This window comes from Rhineura floridana, chromosome 6 (assembly GCF_030035675.1).
Source record: "Rhineura floridana isolate rRhiFlo1 chromosome 6, rRhiFlo1.hap2, whole genome shotgun sequence".
NCBI classification, from domain to species: domain Eukaryota; kingdom Metazoa; phylum Chordata; class Lepidosauria; order Squamata; family Rhineuridae; genus Rhineura; species Rhineura floridana.
The window spans coordinates 114,587,381-114,600,424 of record NC_084485.1 but is presented as its reverse complement, the minus strand read 5'-3'; positions in this window follow the sequence as shown (position 1 = coordinate 114,600,424).

Here is a 13,044-nt window from a genome sequence, read left to right as displayed (position 1 = left end):
CTTATGTTTTTGATTCTTGGAGGGTGTTGTTCCAGGATGGGCAAGCAAACAGAGCTGGCAGGTGATCATTGGGCTGGGCTGGCATTGGTGGGTTCTCCTGAGGCAGCAGGACTGGGCCAACACAGTGGCAGCTTCACCTTGTCACCATCCTAGGTGTCACAACTGCAGAAAAGTGGAGGCAGGCAGGTAGTCAGCGTAGCTCCTTCTTGCTGCCTACCCATCATCCTCTCTGCCCCACCATGACTCTTGCTACAGCAGCAGCATTGCACCCCCACTTGCCATTACTTACCATGCACCATCACAACTGGGTGTGAACATCACTGCCATCCAGGGAATATCAGACCAAGGGATAGAGGCTCACAAAAATATCATGCAGTCTGCATTTTAAAGCAAACTGACCTGATTCCAGTAGCGCATAGCCGGGTGGGGTGGCTCCACTCAATTGATCTCCCACCAGCTCAGTTGCTGCTGCTTACAGGGAAGGAGAAGAGGAGGACTGAGGTGGCAGGGAGGTTCGTGCTACTTCCTGATTCATGTTTCTTGACTAAAGTGGAGATTGGAATAGAGATCCTTTGGTTTTCACCAGGGGTGTAGTTGTCCAGGGTATCGGGGGGGTTAGACCCTTTCCTTTTTTGGAGCAGGGTCCCAGTGTGGTCCTATGTCTGCTGTATCCTGCAAGCCAATCAGCATGATAGGGGAGTGTGTTAGCCTCTGAGAAGGGTCTTCTAACATGCTTCCTTGTTCTTTCCTGTGGATTCTAGCCAATCAGAGTGAAAGGAGTGAGTCAGCCACTGAGAAGACTCTTCTCAGTAGGTAACACTCTCCCCTTTCATACTTATTGTATCCTAGGAGTGTCTGTTGTGGGAGAAGGTGTTAACAAGAATCTTATTCTCAATGCAGCAGGAAAAAAGTGGGAGGGGTGGCTGTGACTAACACATAGAGACCCTGCACTTCTGAACTTGCCACTACACTACAGGTTTTCACATGCCTCCAAATGTTGTGATACTGCTCTCAGATTTAAAAAAAATACTGAAATGCATATCATAGGCTGCAATGTATTTAAAAATGCATATTTTAAGATGAAATGTATGCCTAATTGCATATCTTGTCGGGGGAAATACATACAAAAATAATGCACGTTTTCAAGAGTTAAAAAAATAATGGATTGATGCAGAAACAGGGTGGAACAGACTTGTGAATGACAACATGTGAAACTTACATGGGCAGGAAGTAGATTCACATCTAACATGCCAAGCAAGGTGAGCTGCCAACAGGCTCCTCCTTGATGCGCAGCTCAGGAAAATGGCTGCGGACAGGTATGGTGGCCTGTTCAAATTTTGCTCCCCCACTTTGTGTAAAACAAAATTTAATTTTATATAATAAATGCATGGGAGAGGGAAGTCCAACTTTCTCCTGTCTTTCCAGCATCTAGGACTCCATCTATGTGGGTAAACTAGGTAGTTGGGAGAAAAATAATTAAATAAATAAAGGCCAGTAGGGACCCTTTTTGGCAGAGCTTGGAAAAGTTACTTTTTTGAACTACAACTCCCCATCAGCCCAACCAGTGGCCATGCTGGGTGGGGCTTATGGGAGTTGTAGTTTAAAAAAAGTAACTTTTCCAAGCTCTGCTTTTTGGAATGTAAACATGCAAATTGCTGCAGATAATAATCTTAAATGTTATTGAAAACAGTAATTTGGGAGAAATTTGGAGCTGAAAAGAAGAAATTGAAAGTTCTCTTTAGGTGTGATTACAATTCACATCTCAACATTCCTCTCTCATCAGGACAGAGAAAGCTTGTAGGTAATTATTACAGGTACAAAACAGCAGCTCTTTCATCACCCCACACCCTCCAACACTTCCTCTGCCTGGAAAGTCTGGGAGCTTGTCTGTGTCTGTGAGAAAATGAGACAGAAGCATTATCCAGAGGGCAGGAAGCAGTAGTTTCCTTAACGTACCCACATTACTGTTTTAGGATTTTGGGGGTAAATGCTCCTGCAAATGTTCAACCACTGGACCAGCGGAGAGAGGCCATACCTGTAGCTCTCTCTCTCTCCCCCCCATCTTTTTCTTGCTGTGGAAATAGGGAGTGGGAGGATCGGACAATGTTCATTTTATAAAATATGCTGAGGCTTGGAAGCCACACCCTTTGCTGTTGAGGTTGCCAGTTTTTGAACTGGCTCTTGCAGCTGTACCACCAAGCCACTCTTAATGTGCCAAGGTTAGCCAATTACATGTTTTGGTCATGTTTAAAACTTTGCCTGCTTATTTGCGCAGATCAAGCTGCTCTTAAAAGCATGAGAGAAGACCAAGCCAACCCCCCCCATCAGTTGGTCACTCTTCTTGTGGTGGAAGTTATTATCCAGAATACCAGATGCGGTTGTGTCTGCTTTGGGTTGAAAGGCACTGGACATGCTCAGAGACACTCCTTCCAGGATTCATGCACTTATGGTCTCTGATAAAAGTGAGACACAAGTCTTGTGCTCTTTGCTGTGGTCTGAGGGGCAAAACACTGTGACATTTCCAAGAATTCAAGAGAAGACAATCCTTGTTGCTTTGGCAAGCCAGCTGAATTTCATTAAAATTTTGAAACGTGTGGACTTTCTGTCCAGCCCTGCCACAAATGTATGGACCAAATCAGGGAAGGGGAACCTCCTTCAGCCTGAGGAGTAAAACATTCCAGGGGCCACATGCTGGTAGTGGGCGGGGCCAGAGGCAAAAGTGCACACGACCGCGGGTGTGACTCTTACCATTATACATTCCAGCCACACAAAGACCAGAGGTTTCTGTACACACACACTTCTCCATCTGGGCCAGCAAGAGGCATTATCACATTCCTGGCTCCATCTGCCTCAGGATCCTATCCTTTCCTAAAACTGTTTGTGTCCTATTTCAGGTGTTTTGTACCCTCCAAGAGGGCTCTTCCTACAGCCCGAGAATCACGGTTATGGCAGCCCAAGAATCGGTGTAAAGACTAATTACCTCCAAGCATCTCCATTTGGCCCTCAGAACTCTTCCTAGTTCATGTCCCTCCCCAGACCACACTCCCTCCCTCAGGCCATACCCTCCTTGAGTGCTTTTTCTGACTAGAATGTTCCCTTGCTTGCTTGGAAGGGGGAATGGAGAGAAGTGTAGTGTGTCTGTATCTGTCAGTAGAGATTAGGGATGAGCAAATCAGTCAATTTTGGTTTCTCTCCATTTCTCATCTTTCCAATCTTAAATTCAGTTCTCCATATTTCCACATGAGATTACACTTTTTTAAGTTCTCAAGAAAATTCAGCAGCAGCTTTCTCCTAATAGCCACATTTTACATGCAATTTTGTCTAATTACACATTGTTGCAAGCACTTTTCACTAATGCAATCCACTTTTGTACATTATGTTCACTAATTATGCATTTTTAGTCACACTTTACCCTAGTATATGCATATTGTACGCATTATGTGCTTGGAGAACAGCATTGCAAAATTCATAGAGGTGTGCATTTCGAAGATGGCTGCATTTTGGTTTGTGTGTTGTTTCCAGGGGTAAATGTGGTAGATCTGCCTTTAAATGTGAACTGAATTTAATTTCTCCCCCATCCCTAGTAGAAACTTCAGATATTTTGTATGACGTGCTGCACAATTAACCTTTTGTAGAAAGGTAAGGGTCGTCCATGGCTGCCAAAGAAAGATAAATGGACCTTACACAATCTTCCGGAAGGGAGAAACACCGATTAACCTCCTCTGGAAGATTGTTTCAAATCCTCATGGCAATAAATAAAAAAGCTCCACAAATTACAGTTCTAATTTGTCCCAGCACTTCTGCCATCAACGGCAGTTTTAATTTGTCTGGAATATGAAATTCAGAATGAGGCTCTTCCGATCGATCAGAACCAGCTCAAGACATTTTGCTGCGTGAGGTAAAAAATGAGAGGGTGCCCTTCCATTTCATGTACTGAAGCCAACCAGCTGAATCATACTTCAACACTGGCAAGGGGATGGGGTCATCCACTGTGCCTGAAGGCAGAAGGCTAGATTGGGGGCAAGCAGGGGTGTAGTCATCCAGGGTCAGCAGGTCTTAGACCCTTTACTTTTTTGGGAACAGGGTCCCAACAGAGTCCCTCTGTCTCCAGCGAATCAGCATGAAAATGGGGTGTGTTAGCCGCTAAGAAGAGTGTTCTAACATGCTTCCTTGTCCTTTCCTGCTGATTGGAGCCAATCAGAGTGAAAGGAGGTGAGTTAGCCACTGAGAAGACTCTTCTCAGTAGCTAACACTCTCCCTTTTCATGCTTATTGGCTCTTAGGGGCATTTGATGTTGTGGGAGAAGGCATGAACAGGGATCTCATTCTCAATTCAACAAAAAGAAAAAAGATGGGGGTTTGTGGCTGTGACTATAATGAAGGGCCCCTGCACTTCTGAATTTGCCACTACACTACTGGTTGCAATGCACACACAATTCACTCCACCGACACCTATCTGTCACTCTCTGCCCTCAGCATCTGCTGCCTGAGGTGGCTGCTTCATGCTGCCTAATGGTAGAGCCAGCCCCCCCCCCGCCTGGCAATTTCAGTATTCTGGAGATAGTACTTTGTAAGAAGTAGTTGTACAAACACCAGGGATAAAAAAAATATTAATAAGGGTGCTTTCACACTGCACTTTATTCTGTTATCCTGACTATTTCTTACCTGGTAATTTGTGCATTATATTTGATATTTCACTTGATGCACAAGCTAGCTCCGGAATTCTAGTGGAATGTAGTGCAAGTTTAGCACAAATTTCTGTGATAAATGATACCAGAAATAATCCATTAGCAAGGCTGGGAACCCGGAAGATTGCTGGAGTTTTTCATTAGCTGCAGCTACTCACGTGGCAGGCATCCCAGCATGAAGTACGTTGCCTGTCAAATGCTGTACCGGTATTCTGGCATCGACACAGATAGCAGCAGCATTTCCCACACACACCCCTGTCTTGACACAATTAAAACAATTTAAAAAGTCAGGTGCTAAAGGGAGAGGGCTTGCATAGTGACAGGATGAGATCTTAGACCTCCTACACAGTGGGGAAGAGTGTGCATATGTATAATGGGTGAGGGACGAAAACAAGCCAGGTGAAGGACCATTGAGCGAAATGCCAGTAGATTGGCTGAAAAAGCTGCTGTTCCTTAATGCAACAGTTACTGCAGTATGAAAGGGATCTTAGAAATTGGGACAGAAGCACTAACTTTTTAATCCGTCAAACTAACACAATCAGCTCCATGTGTGAAAGCAGCCACAGTAACTGACAGCGTGTAAAGATCTTGTGCTGTTAATGATAGCACTAGTGTATACTTCATCGGCACTAGAATGTTTAAAACAAACACCTTAGTATTTTCAGGCCATCTAACTGATTATGGTGTGGTTTGCTCATGGATATGCCGTGAAATGCCAGTTCTTCATACTCCTATCTGGGATACCTAACAGAAACAAAAGTTTTGTATATTTTTATATCCGTCAAAAGATACTCTCTCAAAAGTTCTTAAATTCCAGCTTGTTCACCTTTGATTGCTAAACAACTCCTCTTCCAAATTGAATGTTAATTCTTTAAAAAAAAAAAAAACTCCTCTCACTTCTAAGCTGTCCCTAGCCACAAATAAGGTCTGCCAATCCCCCCATGTTAGCTCACTACTGTACTGTTCCTCCCCCCCCCATCTCCATCTAACATTAATCCATTCTATACATCCTCCTGTAGGAGCCAGCTGGCTTGTATTGAGTCACATCATTGGTCTGTTTGCCTCAACAGTGGCAGCAGCTCTCCAGCGTTTCAGTCTTCCCCAGCCCTACCTGAAAATGCCAGGGATTGAACAGCTCCTCCACCCTCAGCCAACCCCCACCTGCCTTCTTACTGAAAACCAGTTCACAGAGGTAGCCCTGCCTATCAGCTTCCTTCATAGTTTCAGTGTTGTCATTGGCTCTGGCTCCACTTTCTGTCTGGGCTCCCTGCCTTCTGCCCTCCCAGTCCCAATGGGCACCAGCCACCACTGCTCAGCACCCTTCAGAAACTACAGTTCCCAGGATTCTTTGGTGGAAGCCATGGCTATTTAAAGTGGCATGACACTGCTTTAAATGCAGAGGGCAGGTGGGGCCAAAGATGGTGCGGACATCTACAGTAACTAGCTCAGAGGAGCAGAGGAGGGTTACTAACTAGCCCTTATTTTCTTGGTCTGCCCAGTAAAGCTGTTGTCTGTCTTCTAATCAATACTGGGGTCTGAAAAGTCAGCAAATCACACACACAATGGAGAGCTTCATCTCTTCTGCAGAAGTCCATTTTTACGCGGAGGGGGATGTTCGGTGTCTAAGCAGGGCAGAGAGGAGGGACAGAGCCCTCTATCCTTTCTCGCCCAGCCCACTCAAATGCCTGCATGGAATTGCTACTAGTCTAGTACTCAAATACAAGGCTGCACCAATACCACCAATGCCAGCCAGCCAGAGATGTAATGTTAATGCTACTATCCCTAACCCTAAGACCTGCCTGATTTTGACCTGACCCACTGGTTCGATCCTGGGTGGGTGGAGGGCTGTCATCTCTCCCAGCCTGCCTAGGTCCACCCCCCTGCCTGAAGGGGGAGGAACTGTTTTTAAGCACAACTTAGGGAGAGCATACCAAATCACTGTCAAACTGATTCTAGGAAAGTTTGTGCTTCACAGAGTCACCAAAGTCCAGCACAGAATTAGACATATGTATGTGAATTAAAACCAGTGAGCTTAAATGTGTACCTAACTCTGTTGTGGGCTGTGGTCACTCTCTGACGCAGCAAAGTGTCCTGCCATTTTGTCATTATTTCTGCACTTTTTTTGGATGGAGTGATTTGGGACAGTGCAGCCAATTCTTTGAAATATAGTGCAAGGGAAAAGGTTTATATGTGTTGTTCTTTGACATCTTCCCCATGAAGCTGAATCGTATTCTGCTGTTGCACAATTATAGGTCTCTATTATGGAAAGGGCAAATGACAAAAGAAACCTAGGGTTTCCTCATAAACATCCACAAGTAGGACCTGCAACAAAATGTTACAGTGTGGAGTATTCCTGTTTAGTGTTCCAGATAGCCAGTCATGCCCTCTCCCATGATACTCTGTTCTATTCCTACTTCCCACTGTTTTCTGTTTTACACTCCTCAACAGTCTGTCAGCATTCCATGCCCACTGAGCATGCTAGTCATCACTGGGCTGATTTTAGGTATTTTCCCCCTTCAGTTTTCTTTCTAAAGTGTGTGTGTGTGTACTTCTGCAAACCTCAGAAGTATAAAAGACCCTCAAGATTTGCCTGAGCCTCTGGTTTTACTTCCTTCTCATGTGTGAGTGTAACCATTTTAGCTACATAAAGACTGGCACTCAGAGAACTGAGGTCACTCAGTATATGGGCTCCTCCAGACGATCTGTTCATTCAGCGTCCCATCCTGATTTGCAAGCACAATGCTTGTGGGGTGCTTAGACTATGGCTGTAAACACACTAGTTGCCAGATCAAAGCGTTTCCATTTGCCACACCTGGAGGGGAATGGGTTCATCTGCTAATCAGTTGTGAAATCTCTTTGACACTGAATCCCACCAGGTTTTACAGTAAATAGGGGTGGGGTTGGACTAGCATCATGTGCCCCTGTTTTCAGAAGACAGAGGTGTAGATGCACTGGAACCAGCAGAATAGTGAGTGTATTTCAACCCTATGTCCTGTCTTTATTGAGCATTCATTCTGATTTTGTTTATGAGCAGATATATGTCCATGAGCATTCGTCCTGATTTACTTGCAGGGTGTTGTCACATCTTCACATTAATCATTTATTCAGTCCACACTTTTCCATGCATTTCACCATCACTGTCCAAACTGTTGGAAGTGGGGCAAGAGCAACTCCTGTTTTGTTCTTTTGTTTATGCTTCAGAAGGGAGATAGAGCTAGGGTCCTCCAGATGGATAGGCTTGTTTACCTTTACCTGTGATACTCTGACTGACTTCCTTCTGTCGCTAGACTGTGATGTCTTTAGGGAAGCTTACCTGCCCCTCCTCTTTCTGCCCTTTCCATTCCTTTCTTCTCTGACTGTCCGGGAGAGAGGAGACATCCCTTTGTCTCTGCTCTCTCCAAGCCATGGGGCTAACTCCCGCACCTGGACGTTACGCCTCCAACTTAGTTAGTTAGTTAGAACTAGGTATGCCTTTCTATCTTCTATGTATTTCTATAAATAAAGTAGCTTTTCTTATTTTACTAAGTCTCCAGTCTCAGTGATGCTGATGCAGGGTAAAAGCCTGCTTTCTCAGGTAAACGCACACACACACGCTGCCACACTTGCATTTCAACATCTGCTGTTACTCTGCTGCTGTGGTGTTGCTTTAAACTAAATTAAGCACACAAATTACACACAGTGCAACACAAACCACAAAAGTCTGTTTAAGTAAACAAATAAACAAAGAAGTGGACTTGTTGTAATAAGGCAACAGAGCACTTAAATCCACTTAAACTGCAGAAACCTAAAGTTCCAGTATGCATTTGAATCCCTCCTACAAAATACTGACACTAGTCTGGAGGCACCAAGACTCCAGCAGGCTCTTCTTCTGTTCAGTGTTGTCTTAATTCAGGATACTCAGTTAAATTCTTCCTCCTCCCATTTTCTGTTTCTTCCTTCTCTGTTATTATCTCCTTATTGGGCTCTTTTCCTCAACCCCCTTAGCACCCCCGAAATTCTTCCTTGGAATACTGCAAACATTTAGGTCCTCATGCTTGCTGATATCTCCCTCTTGTGATTGGATTGTGCCATTTTGGCTGTATAAGGATCCACACTCAGAGAATGAGTTCACTATTAGTATATATATGATGGTTTTGATTTTGCCTGAATTATTGCCTGAATTAACATGGAGATACAGCTGGTATAGAACAGTGGGGAGGAGAGCCTGACTGGGAGTCCAGAGTGTGTGAGTTCAAATCCCCACTCGTGTCTCCTGGGTGTAAAGGGCCAGCTAAAGATCACCCCCACAGTGAGTGGCTCAGGGGTTACGTGCCCTGCCACCTGTGCAGCTGTGGGCAAGCTGCATAGTCCCAAGGAGCCCAGTTGCCCCCAGCTGGCAGTTGTGGACAAGGAAGGGGCTGGCTTGTGCAGCTGTGGCAAGTTTAGCAGGCCCTAGCCAGCTGGGGAGGACTAGCCTCAGAGGGAGGCAATGGTAAGCCCCCTCTGAATACCGCTTACCATGAAATCCCTATTCATAGGGTTGCCATAAGTTGGGATTGACTTGAAGGCAGCCCATTTCATTTTCACCATGGAGATATTCAAAATAAACTGGTCTGTCTTTCACACCAGGAGTGGGGAACCAATGGCCATGCTTGTTGGGGTTGATGGGAGTTGTAGTTCAGCAACATCTGGAGGGCCAAAGGTTCCCCACACTTGTATTTTAAACCCTCTCAGAAGAGAAAAAGCCAACCTTTTCCAAGCTTTAGGGTAATCTCTACATTGCAGACAAAACTTCCTACTGCTAAGTTTTGGCTGTTATGTTTTGTTACACAACGGTCCATACCATACCATTTCTATTAAGAAATTTAGCAAAAAGGGAAAAATGCATTTATAAAGTACATTGCATCACAAATTCATTACAGCAAAGAAAATAAGGATCAGCAATCAGCATACACTTATCCTGAGTGTATTTTAATATGTTATAAATGATTTTTTTTGAAGTCTGGTTGTGTATGTTCTTTTAAAAACTTTTTTCACAACAATTACTCACCATAGCTTGGCGAGTACTGTGGTCGTGGCAGTTTTAATGGTATTCACTAATAGGCAAAAAACCTTGCGGTTTAAGAACGTACCTATAGTCCACAGATATTTCTATCAAACTTTAAAAAGCAGGGACATTGGGCAGCTATAGTGAATGCACCAGGGGAGCAGGAGACCTGACCTCCTCTCTGAGATATTGTACTGTCCTACAAATTTGGCAAAATGCAAACACCATTTGGGTTGGTCTTTCACCGTCTAATCCACTTGCTGTGTAGCTTGGAAGAATGTGGTAATGTGCCTCTGAGCATATGGTGAGTTGTGGCAACACCTGCCATCTCCGAAGATGGAGAATTATATTTTTGTATGTTTGTTGGTGTTCTTCTTACTTTGCTTCTTTCTTGTGTTACTAATGTTTCTCCAGAGAATCTAATCTAGAAAATTTTATTTTCCTTATTATTCATCTTAGAAATCTGTGTCAAATTTTTTTTTATTAATTTCAAAGCCTTTTTAATGGTCAGTTTCATATGATGGTGAAGACAGCCTTTTGTGTTTCAAATTGAAGGTTATGTTTTATTTCTATTTTGGGTGCATTAATAGTTGAATCTGAAACTGCAGTTTGATGTAAAATCAGACCAATTAGAATATGTTGCTACTTCAGCCATGACTCTAGCAGTTGGAAAAAAGAGGATGCATGTTTTCAGCCTGCTATGTTTAAACCACTTCATTTAAGGCAAGGTACACACAGTCAATTAAAAACACAGAGCACACCTAGAATTTTGCTAGAATATATTTCACCTCCCACTGTTTTATCTTGTGCAAATTGAGACACTCCTGAGGTCCACCGGAGACTATTCTGCACAATAGTCAGTGACATTATTCTACAATTATTTTTGGAGATTTTTTAGTGTAAATTTTGCAAAGTGTTGCTGTACTTCACATATTCACAGAAACAGGAAAAAAAAGAAAATGATTTCCTATAGGAAACTTCACTAAAATTGTGAGGTAAATCAGACATATTTAAAGTGACCATCTGAACTATATCAACTGTCATCATAATGTTGCGTCCTCCCTGCTAAAACAAGATCAGCACAGCACATGTCTTCTTTCTGTTATTTGGGCTGATTGCAGGTGTTTGCATTTTGACAAATTTGCAGGGAGGTCCAATATCTCAGAGAGGAGGTCAGGTCTTCTGCTCCCCTGGTGCATTTACTATAGCTGCCCAATTTCCCTGCTTTTTAAGGTTTGAGAAAAATATCGGTGGGCTATAGGTATGTTCTTAAACCACAAGGGTTTTTGCCTATTAGTGAATTTTTCTGCTTTTTAATCTGGGAGGTAAGAAATGGGATGCTGTGCAAGTTTGCTGAGAATGGATCGATCATTTGCATGCTTATTGAGTTCAGTGGGATTTACTCCCATGCAATCATGCTTAGGGTAGGTAAAACTGACCGGGGGAAGGGTGGGAGAGCTGTAGTGGGCAGGGGAGGAGGAAGGGAGAGGAAAGGGGAAGGGCAGCTCTGATCATTTGCATGCTTATTGAGTAGAGGGAGAGGAAGGAGAAGGAGCAGATTGGAGGGGGGCAGAGAAAGGGGGAGGGTAGGTTAGGTTTGATCATATGCATGCTCATAGAGTTCAATGGTATTTATTCCCATGCAATCATGCTTAAGATAGGTAAAACTGACCATGGGGAGGAGGAAGGGGAGGGGGAGGACCGGGAAGGGGAAGGAGGGGATTGGAAGGGAATGGGGATGGAGAGGCAAAGGAAGGGGGAGGAAAGGGGCAAGAGGGAGAGGATAGGACAGAGGAGAAGGGAGGGTGGGTTTGATCAGTTGCATACTTTTTGAGTTCAGTGGGATTTATTTCTGTGCAATCATGTATGAAAATGGAAACGAACTGCCTTCAAGTCGATCCTGACTTATGGTGACCCTATGAATAGGGTTTTCATTGTAAACGGTATTCAGAGGTGGTTTTATCATTGCCTTCCTCTGAGACTGAGAGGCAGTGACTGGCCCAAGGTCACCCAGTGAGCTTCATGGCTGTGTGGGGATTCAAACCCTGGTCTCCCAGGTTGTAGTCGAACAGTGACCGGGGGGGCAGGGAGGGGAGGAGGGGGAGGAGAGGAGATTGGGTGGGTAGGCACTGGGCAGAAGGGAAGCCCCTCTCCTTTCCAAAAGGAAAACACTGTAAACAGTATCATTGCTTTTCAGTGTTTCCCCCAACTTTTTATTCTACCGCAGGCACATGTAGCCTCCCAACCAAATATAAATCAAAACTGTCCCTGGCCACATCCACACCAGGCCTTTATTTCACTTTGGACAGTCATGGCTTCTCTCAAAGTATCCTGGGAAATATAGTTAGTGAAGGGTGCTAAGAGTTGCTAGGAGACGTCCTGTTCCCCTCACATACCTTCAATCAGAGTGGCTGACTGTTAAACCAGTCTGGCCATGGAGCTCTGTCAGAGGAATAGGAGTCTCATCTTAACACCCTTCACAAAGTACACTTTCCAGGATTCTTTGGGGGAAGCAATAACCGTCTCATGTGAAATCAAAGTCTGGTGTGGGTGTGGCCCCCTGATTAGCCAAGCCCAGCATCTGTGAGTCTGGCTTTTAGAACACTGACCATTGGTTCTTACTGAGCATGCCCAACACTATCATTCAGTTCAATGCAAAATTTCTTAAATTAATTAAAAATCAACCAGGCATTTTTTAACTTTTAAACTGCAGAAGATGAAGGCCAGAGTATGGGGCAAGGTCAGTAATAGGATTACAGGTACTCTGTGAACATGGCTGAGTGTTAATGAATTTCAACAGATTATGAGAACTCTGACAGAAAAAAGTCCAAAAGGGCTCTGGAGTTTTCTCTCTCTCTTTTTACACTTTGAACTCTCAATTCTCTCTGACTGTTTTGGGTATTGCCATGAAAATTGAGAGGGTTGTTAAGCAAGTGTTTCTGAATTCAGGACTATAAGTTTTGTAAGGTTTTGTTTTGAAATGAGCTTATGGGAAGCATCAGAATGGCATGTTTTTTTTTTTCAAGTTTACATTGCAGAATGTGAAAAATCCACGGTGGCTATAGTATACAGCCACTCTTGTGGCTGTATAATATTTCTTTATGGAGATAACTTTTTTGCCTGCAGTTCAGTTTAAGCCCTGAACATCTAGGTAAAACATGGCCAGTTTCAGTATTCTCAAGGCCACATTCTCTGGATGTAATCTGCTGCATAAATGACTTTCTCACAAGTGAAAGTCATTTATTACATTTCATAATGAAGTTGGTGCTAGCCAGCAGAAAGGGATTCATAGTAATGGAGAACATATACAATATCATCATCATCAGGACAG